Source organism: Rhodnius prolixus, unplaced genomic scaffold (assembly GCF_049639745.1).
Source record: "Rhodnius prolixus isolate KJV_2025 unplaced genomic scaffold, Rpr scaffold_4, whole genome shotgun sequence".
Taxonomy (NCBI): Eukaryota; Metazoa; Arthropoda; class Insecta; order Hemiptera; family Reduviidae; genus Rhodnius; species Rhodnius prolixus.
The window spans coordinates 10,509,666-10,519,891 of record NW_027411614.1 but is presented as its reverse complement, the minus strand read 5'-3'; positions in this window follow the sequence as shown (position 1 = coordinate 10,519,891).

The following is a 10,226-nucleotide window of genomic DNA, read 5'->3' as shown; positions in this document are numbered from 1 at the left end:
TATTTTTCCACCCTAAACTATATCTTGGACTGCTAAAACTTCGGGTATTTTAATTTTTGATAACCAAAAATCTATTAAAATAATGGTCATTTTTATTTAGTATTCAAGTGCTCCATGCAGTGGAGATAATGCGAGTATTACCGTATCCGATGTCAAGTAATTCTATACTTTGCAAGTGTCATGTGCATTTTCTTCCTATTCTAAATTCGTTAAAAATTTGTATCCCCATTAGACAATAAAGTATTCATCTATAACAATAGTAACATGCTATAACATAGTTTTTCAACTTAAAAAATTTATTGTCGACAGTCTGACCTACTCTAGCCATAGTCTACAACCTTTCACACTTTTAGGGGAACCCTTGAAGCTCATGGTTTTCTTGAAGGAACCTCATGTTTAAAAGTAGCAGATAAAATAATTTATCAAAGTTATATTAATATTGTAATTTTTACTTAAATATTATGCTAATCTAATATTTTAATAAGACAGTCCACAACCCTGTTCCTACATGAAATATTCCTTGTCCAGATGATTTCCATTTTTCGTGCAATTTGGCTGAGCAAACAGTGATCACTTGCGGAACCCCGTGTCCGTTGAACCCACATTGAAGACCCCTGGTCTTGGTAATTAAATTTTCTTGAACCATTGAATTTATTCTAAATTAATATATAAATAAATAAACTTCAGTAATTGAATACTTTCATGGAAATGCACCATTTTTATGGATTCCAGAAATTATTGCTAATTATAGGGTTTTGTACGAAAAATGGTCCATTACATCATTTAATTCTAAGATGTCCAGTTTGTGAATCTTTTAGCAACAGAGTGTGCCAGTTGCCACATTTTTGCATAACTGCACTTATGATTGTTCAAGTATAATGAAAATAAACAACCATAAAATGAACTTGACATTGTGCAATCTGATAATTAAAATTTTTAATACGAGACATGCAATGATGCTTGATTGAGTTGAAATTGATTGATTCTTCCACAATATGTTTAGATTACTGTCTCTGGATGTCCAACATGTTTATTTAGTCTAATGTTTAAAGTTTTTTTTTAAATCAAAGAAATTTACAAATAAAAGGAGTGCTGTGTGTTCTAAGTTAAAGAAATATTTGAGCACAACGTCTTCCAATTATAAAGATATTTACTTATTTTTGGAAGTTGCTGTCCATAATTCTCCTGGATCGACCCATAGTTCTTATAACAAGCAAGCAATAAATAATTATAATAGTATGCATGTTGAAAGGACTAAATATTTAAGATCCTTTTTAATGGAGAAATCTAATAAAAAGTCATTACAGAGCAGCCTTGTTAATGTGGACAATTTCATTAATTTTGTATGCACATATATTAAAATTTACACACGACCAAAATAGAGAACATGCAGATTATATAATACAGACAAGCTTGAGGATGGTAATAGAATGGATCCTAACTGCAGTCTTGCTAATCAGAGAGATGCTGTGGGTGATGGTAGCCTGATTCAAGGTGTTACAGATTAAACAATTCTCACTTTGATGGTAACGAGAACCGGGCAGCAGTAACGAACCTGGAACGGGGATTGAGCGACTCCAGTGGCCGGCGGAACGTCGGCCTGATATTATTATTCAAGGTTCATCACTAACAAACAAAGCAAATATCTCGTGGCTCAACTAGAGCTCCGCTTTCGTTCCCTTTGTTCACGATCATTATACCAATGATTGATTGTTTGAAACGAAAATCATCCCGTTAAACTGTTTTGGCAAAATTATCAATTTTCCGTTAAATATTTATCGATTTGTGAAAATCTGTACTGATTTTACATTGATTGCTATGGATATACGAATTCATGAAACCTCATTCGTGAAAATCGGTTCACGCGTTTAGGCGCTACGTGGTTTATAAAAAAGGTAGCAACTACAACAAGAACAAGAACAACAATTTCTGAAAATGCCGTTTTTTCTCATTTTCGGCTACTTTCTTCTCGAAATCTATTAGATCTTGGTTGATCCCAAAAAATGATATTTATAAAAAAAGATTTCCCCTTTATTATAAAGAAAATTTGGGAATTTTATCTTTAATAAAAAAAAAAAAGTGAGAAAAAAATTGTCAAAGTTGGGTGTTTTTCAACGTTACGCTTTTTCGTGCAGTTTTTGATGGTCAACCCTTATATACAACTGTCCTACATGACAGTTTTAATAATAACATTTTGTATTATATCATTTTTTTTTTTTTAAATCTTTTATTGGAATTTGCGACTGCAACGGTTGTTGCAACAAGCAAATGCGATCTAATATAGTGTCTTGATTGAAGATTGGAGAAGGCGACACTCCATTAACGTGATCAGATCACTATACTGTTATGAGGAGAGTAGGTCGCGGGGCCATCTTCTCTTCAATCTCCTTGGAGGATTGCCTGGTAATGTGGAAGAAGACAGGTGTTCAATTAAAGGGTTAGGATGAGCTGCTGTAAAGGAATGAAATTTTAAGAAACCAGTTTTAGTAAGGTCGTTAATGAAAGGGATGTTGAGGTCATTATCAAAGGTGAGGTTAGAAATGTAGAATGGAGCGTTCAGTAGTTTTCGTAGTATTTTTGATTGTAAAGTCTGAATGCGTAAAGAATTGAAACGTTTAGTCGATCCCTATACTTCAATGCCGTATGACCAAATAGGTCGTAGTAACAGTAGATACGAGTCTTTTGTTATGTAGGTTAAGTTTCGAACGCTTGTCAAGTAGTTTGGCGAGAAGTTTGTAGCGTTGGTTAGTTTCTTGTCTTTTTTAGTCTAGTATGGGGTCCATGTCAACCGATATCAGTTTTAAATTAGAAAAGTCGGTCATGGAAGCATTGGAAATTCTAACCAATTTTTAGCCGGTTTTCACAATTGACTTCAGATCAATTGAATTGCTACTATGTTGTAATTATATTTTACTCTATATTCTCAATTTTGAAATAAATGAAATCAAAGGACAAGTCCAGAAATCGGAACCCAGTGCAATAGCATCAGCGCGTTACATCTGAACTAAGCTGCTTCTTGGTAAAAACTCTCATATGACCGCATCATAGAACTTTGTTTAGAGCAATATTTCAAGTCAAATTTACCGACTTTTCTTCATCTCTGAAATGTCAGCAAAAAAATAGATTTTTTTCTTAAAATTGCAGGGAAATTTAGCCAGAAAGGTACAGTACAAATTAATGAATTATTCACAGAACTATTTGAATTTGAATTTGAAAACAAAATTTAAAAGATTAGGACACAGCTGAAATGTAATAGCAGCATGTTGGAAGGTTATTATTAACAAAGTCACACTCTAACAAAGAGGGTGGAAATGATAATACATTCTTAAATATACTGAAATAAATATAAGAATCAGTAACAGTGTGTGTTCGTGGATAGGCTGGGTTTACTAGGACAAAAAGGTTATTATGAGATTAGTGGGCCCATGACGGCGGAGATGTGTCCTCTCCGAAGAGGACACCCATTTATATAGGACACATTCCCACAAACTGACAGAGGGAGTGATCAAGAATGAACATCTTTTCTACTATCCAATCCAATAATATTGTGTCGCAGATCGTACATCCGATGGAATTGTGAAAACTATTTTACGAAAGATTAATAGTAACCCTACTTACTTTATATCGTAATGTGCTTAAAGATTAGTAGAAAAATCTACTTATTTTTCATTTTTTACTCTCCCAAACAATTCTGTAACAACCTAGCACAAAGTTTTGCTTTAGAAAGCGGTGATTTCGAGAAGAGTGGGACTGCAGTTGAATTTCATTTTTATTGTGGGAGGTAATTTTTTAATTGTCCAGTTCTCCTTTCTTTTTCTTTTGGTGTAGAGAACGCTCGCACTTCTAGAGCTGCAGCTGGGTTTGGCTTCTAAATCACTGCTGAGGCTGAGGCTGAGGCTAGTGTTAGATGGAACTCGAATTCTCTACACCCCATGGATTATACACCCTCTGGTAATGGAGAATACTACGATCTAAGAACTATTTCTTTGTTAAAAAATTACTTCTTTAATTCTGTCTACTTCATTTCAGTCCTTCAAAATTTTGCAGCTGACGTAAGATTTTGCCTTCACTTACTTTACCTTCTCGCGCCCTTGCTTGCTGTACTTCTACACTGACTGTACTACAGCGCTAGAGGGTAACATAACTAAAGTAGAAATTTATACACTAAACTGATCTACCTTTGATAAAGATGAAAGTCTAAAAACAGACAGGTATTCAGATAAAACATGCTTTGTTACGACGTATAAAATCAGCGATTAACCAGCTGCGAACTTAAACAAAGTTTAAGATATTAAAATTGGTTGCTTTAAATAAGTTTAAATTTGTCAAAAAGTACAATTGGTATCGACAATAAACATGTATGGGATTTAACAGATGCATAATTTACTTTTTGCATCGAAATGTTGGCAAATAATGATGATGGTGCGTTGGTACGAGAGAATTCCAAATTTTTGAATATCGATTTCAAGTCATTAGGCGATTTGTTAGATTATTTTAAAGCCCTGTGTTCAGGGAATGAACACTGTAGGGAGGATTTGTGTACGAATGTATGTAAATGTTAAAACTATATCGATTTTACAATTCGAATCATAACTACTAGGCCTCGATTATGGTTTATAATAATTGGAAATCAAATTTTGTTAGCGTGTGTATGTGTGTGCATAGGTATAATTATCGTGAGTAGGGAAAATAGGAGAGTTTAGATTGAATCCCAGTTGGTATATCTGTGCGCCGTTTGGCAGTTCGAGTGGCGTACATCCTCTGATCGGTCATTCTCGGCATACTGCGGTAGGAGGTTGGGGACGCGGAGATAACTATCTAGGGAAAGCTTTGCTAAATAAATTATCGTACGAACGATGTGCGATTGAAAATACTGGCACACAAAGACTAGACTCAGAGCAATGAGTAACTGTCAAGTGATGCAGTGTGCATGGTGCAGGCAATGAGGGCTAAGTAGCAGATGTGATTATATCACACAGGGCGCAGTATGGGATCTTTCTGCTGTACACAGGGCAAGGGCTAGGTCTGCACGATGCTACCAATGTGTATCCATGAAACTTGACCCAACCAATTTACTGATTATTCTACAGCCAACGTTCCTCTACTAACTGCAGTCGGTCCGTCTGCGAACCAGTTCAGTAATTCTATCCATTCCTAAATATCCATCTCTGTAATACCGTTGTAATCCAAGTATTTAATGCAAAAACTATAATTTCTTTTTTATAGACACTTTCTTCACAATTACATAATAATAAATTAATGTTAATATTAAAATATTTCTTAAAACGCTTTTGTGAAAGTAGGCGGAAAAACAGATTCTAAAAGGGCGTAGAACCCCTCAACTCCTAATCATCCCTAGCTTCTACCCATGCCCACTATCTCCTCACTCCCGTCCGTCGCGGGTTTAAATAATAATGTCCACAATGATCCTTCGTCACTAATCATCGCAGTGTACTGCGACTCTAAACTCCTAACATCATCCGCACCTGAATATCTAAACGATCCATTGCCAATGATCAGTACAACCAATCTTCTAAGCCCACCTGCAAACATCACATTACCGTCCGTCACAGATCTTGAAAAATACACCAATCAATTCAACGATCCGTTACCATCAATATCAAGCTTTTGAAAAATATTTCGGCAGCCATTTTTTTCCCAATTCGTCTAACCAATATAGCCTTCTATAAATGAACATTATTTGGCCGCTCGATCTGAATTTATGAAGTATTTCTATTCACTATTTCATCAACACTTTTTCGATCCTGTGTGGAGCACTTCAGTGTTTTGCCAAGCCATATTCAAAAATCAGTTCATATTCTTAAAAGTTTTCTTATAACATTCAATTTTTAAACTTTTAACACGATCGCCATACATCTACCTAAGAACATTATTTCCTTTAAGTGCCCCGTCACTCAGTATGGTATAAATAGGTAGTGAAAGGAAGAAACCAGGTACTGATGCCCTGGTATGTACGGAATAGATCTTTTTCGTAGGGCCAAAATTAAAATTTATATGGATAGATTTGCAAGGTTTGGTTATTGAGTGGCAAGCAGGGTAAAAATGGTTTTCATCTCCCTCCTTCTGCGCTTGGATTTAGTACTTCGGCATCTTGACATAGAATGGCCTGCTTTATATATATACAGGGTGAGAGAGACGCTAGGAAATAAGAGTGGAATACGATATAGAAAGGTATATATAGAATGGGATTCAATTATGTAAATATGTGGGAAAAAGAGGTGTGAGTGCGAAGCAATGCAGTATATGGATTGGGCAAATCGCCAACTGAAAGAAATGAAAGATTTCCTGCCGATCCCAAACATATTCAATGGTTACATCAGCAAAGAAAGAGAAGTGCTAAAAAAAAAAAAAGTGAGGGAAAATGCAAAAGGGAGTAGTAGATGGGGTTGTTGGTAATGGAGGTAAGTCCCGCGCCAATCACAGGGCTGCCAACCTCCTGCCATCAACGCTGAAGTCTCCATTCCAGCTCTGGCCCCCAATATTACACCCACTTCCCCGGTATATATATATATACATATACATATTTCTGGCTATCTAGTGAACAATTTTCCAGCTGAAGCTGGAAAAACTCCTTTATACTGGTGGCCCCTTCCCAATATTCGGTTCTCAATACAAAACCTATATCCACGCAATTTTTGTATCGATTGTGGCGTTAAACTTTCCATTCATACACAGCCACCCAGATACCTCTGTTAGCGCTTTTATAATGCCTACTGGGCTCGTTGCTTTCCTGGAACTCAGTGGGTATCATTATCGTTCTAGTTTTATCAGTTCAGCGTACTTGCTTTCAGGTGTGTATTTCAGTGTGTAATAAGATAAATAAATTGTTTCAGTAATATTTCCCAGAAATAGGTCAATTAATAAAAAATAAACTTTTCTTATGTGATTATGAACAATTTTCGGATAAAACCAGTACAACTACTCGCCGCTTTAAAAGGAGTTGAAATTTCCAAATTATTTGAAATGGATGATTTGAAATTTTGAATGGTATGAGGAGGTGAAATATTTTGGGATAACCCTTAATCATAAAACTGAATTGGAGTACCAACATAGAAGAAGGAGTTTGCATAAGAGCAGAGATATTTTTTTGGCATTACAGGGAAATTATGTGGCGTTAACCTATACTATACATCATCTACGTGTATACTGGATTGTTTAATGTACTAGTCATGCTAATCAGTTACTGTTGTAGGAAGAAACAAGAAGAATTTTATAGGTAGCAGAGAGTATGGCAATCACTTAGACTAAGCCTAGATTAGTGAAGGAAATCTTGCTGATGTTTGGAACCACTTCAATGTATAGTGATAGGAAAAAGATGTACAAGTTTTCTATTTTAAGACTACTTGCAAGGGTTAGTGGGTCAAAAGCTTTAGTAGGAACATCATTCAGGACAAGAACAGGATGAAACAAGTGTACAATATACTGGAGACAAAATTGGATATGATCCATAAGAGACTGGAGATTAAAATAAGTTTCACATTTGCAAAAGGGGGTGGAGAAGACCTTAATTTTTGGTTAAAGAGGAGTTGATCAATGCTTCATAGATGGTTCCAGCAAATAGCGATAACGAAAAAAATAGTCTAATTACTTAAACTATATATTGTAAAAGGTATAAATAAGGAAGCGAACTGCCCACTATGATAACGTTGAGTAGAATACTTTCAGAAAGGCTAAACAAAATCGTCGTTTTAAATGAGCCACGGCGATATTGTGGAGAAAAGGTGAATTTGAGGAATTATGGGTAAAAAAATAAACTTTTTTTTTTTAATTTATTAAGTTATCTACAATCTGTATATACATATATACAATAAGTAAATCAGGAAGTACAAGATTAATTGGTACGTGAAGAGCAGAAGGAGAGAAACTACCCAGTGGCAGCACTCTCTACGGGATGTAATGATCTTAGGTCTTCAGACTGTAAGGAAGTCGCGGGGCCACTGGCGATTCAGTCTGCGAGTAGGATTGTTAGGAGGATTGTCAGAGGAGGTGAGAGACAGTACAAGAGGATTGGAGTAAGAGGAGAGAGCAGTATGGAACTTTTGATATTTAATCTTGGCGAGTTGGTGTAGGAAGTGGATGTTGAGATCGTTGTGAAGAGTGAGGTTGGTCACCGTAGAACTTAATTTTAAAATAAAAACAAAACAACCTCAAAAAAATGATCGTTTTTATTTTTTTAAATTTTTTTTCATCCAACAATAAAAGTAAAATGCCTTCTAACGAGGTTTTTTGTTTAAAAAAGAAGTAATAAAAACGAAAAAATCGTACTCTAGTTTTCAGATCTGCCCCCCACGCCGTACTGTCAGATCGCCCCCGCTTTTGCGGCGGCGGTAGTGATACCATCTACTTGTCAGAATCATTTGACAGGGCTTCCGCAGTGTTCTCTGTCTGCTATAACAAGTTCACCCATTTTTTTTTTTTTTTTTTTTTAATTCCGCTCCCCTCCACAGCAAAACCACGGTGTTTTATTTTCCCCTTTCCCCAACCCGCCGTTTGCATATTTTTATTTCTTCATCCCCAAGCCCAGAACTGCACTCGCTAATTCCCAGGACGAAAAGCATGCCAGGAGTGGTGAGCACGCAGAAAGCTTATATTCAACCGCAGTATTTTCCTCTAACTCTTCACCTGTCTTCCACCGCGCCCAATTACAATTCTCAACCACGAGGGTCGGGTGGGGGGGTGGCAAAAAAAATTTCACAGCGCAGTTCTTCCAATTAGGGAAATAGCCGCATCTGTCCAATTAGGGAAACTCTTGTTGTTTTTTTTTCTTCTTCTCCTCGCGCTAAAGCTGCAGGCGCTTTTCCAACTTTCCCACTTTGCTGCCATCATCTCATGGTAACATCCCGGGTTTAAAAAATGGAGAGAGAGAGAGAGAGAGAGAGTGAGAGAAAAGAAAATAGTAATAATAAATAAATAAATAAAAATGTTCAGGGCAGGTTGTCGGATTTTTCGTTTTCAGTTAATTCATGGACAGGCGTCTAAAAAACAGAAACAAAAATTACAGCAACACTGTCTAGTGGTTGGTGCCTTCTCGCTCCCGCACACTGCTCCCTCGACTAAACTTAACAACCCTTCTGTCTATCGCTGAACATTTTCCCACGGAAACTGGGGGGAAAAAAAGAACCGGTCTGCTACCAACCAGTAGTTCTCGTCCTACTTTATCATCTCGACATAGCTGCCTCATCATCAAAATGCTGTAGGGGATGCAAAATAGAATTAAAAAAAAAAACAATTTTTTGAATTTTCCTCAACCGAATGACATTTTAAGAGCATTTTCTTATAAAGAGCTTTGAATAAATAAATACAATGAGCTTTAAAAAAAAAAATCATAAAATATTTTTTTAACTCATCAGTCATTCTTTAAGAAAAGAGATCATAGATATGTTAAGCGAAACATTCCAAGTGCGAAGTATTCCAAAGATTAAATGAAATTCTTAAAACATTACAAACAAACACAAGAATACTTTTAGTGCAAGATATATTTCCGATAGTTTAGTAGCTAGCTTATTATCGCCCTTCTCAAAAATCCTACTTAATTGAAAATGACATGGTTGTAGTCTGAACCATGAACTGTAAAGCAGACAAAAAGATAGACCCAAATATACAAGGGCTCAAAAGTAACCACTATTTCTCACTTAAGTGACCTCAAATTTGAGTTTCTGTTGAAAATTCTTTTCTTTTTTAAAATTTATTTGTTAAGACACCAGCGCCATAAAAGTAACAATGACAATAAGTGACACCACTACAAACTCACTAATTGAGGGGAGAAGTTACCCAGTGATAACTAAGGAACGGATTTTTATGTATTTAAAAATGCCAAATATTTAATTAAAATATGCATTTATTTTCGTCAATTATGTGGAAAATATGTGATTTTCTTAGAATATTTTCTGGAATATTTAAGTAAAATGGACATTTTTTTTATGAAAATGGATTTTTTTTGGGGGGGGGGGGCAAGTTATAATTATTTATACAAGAAAAGAACATTTTTACAATTTATAATAATTTATTAGGAACAAAATAATTTGTTTTTACAAGTTATAATGATTTATACAACAAAGAACATTTTTACTATTTATAAAAAGATGTGTTAAATTTTCAATTTTGAAAACTTCACTCTTCGAAATTGTTTGCAACCACATGAAATTTCAAATGTTGGAACGCAAAGTGACGACGATCTGGGCGTAAGATGGACTTGTAACGACTAA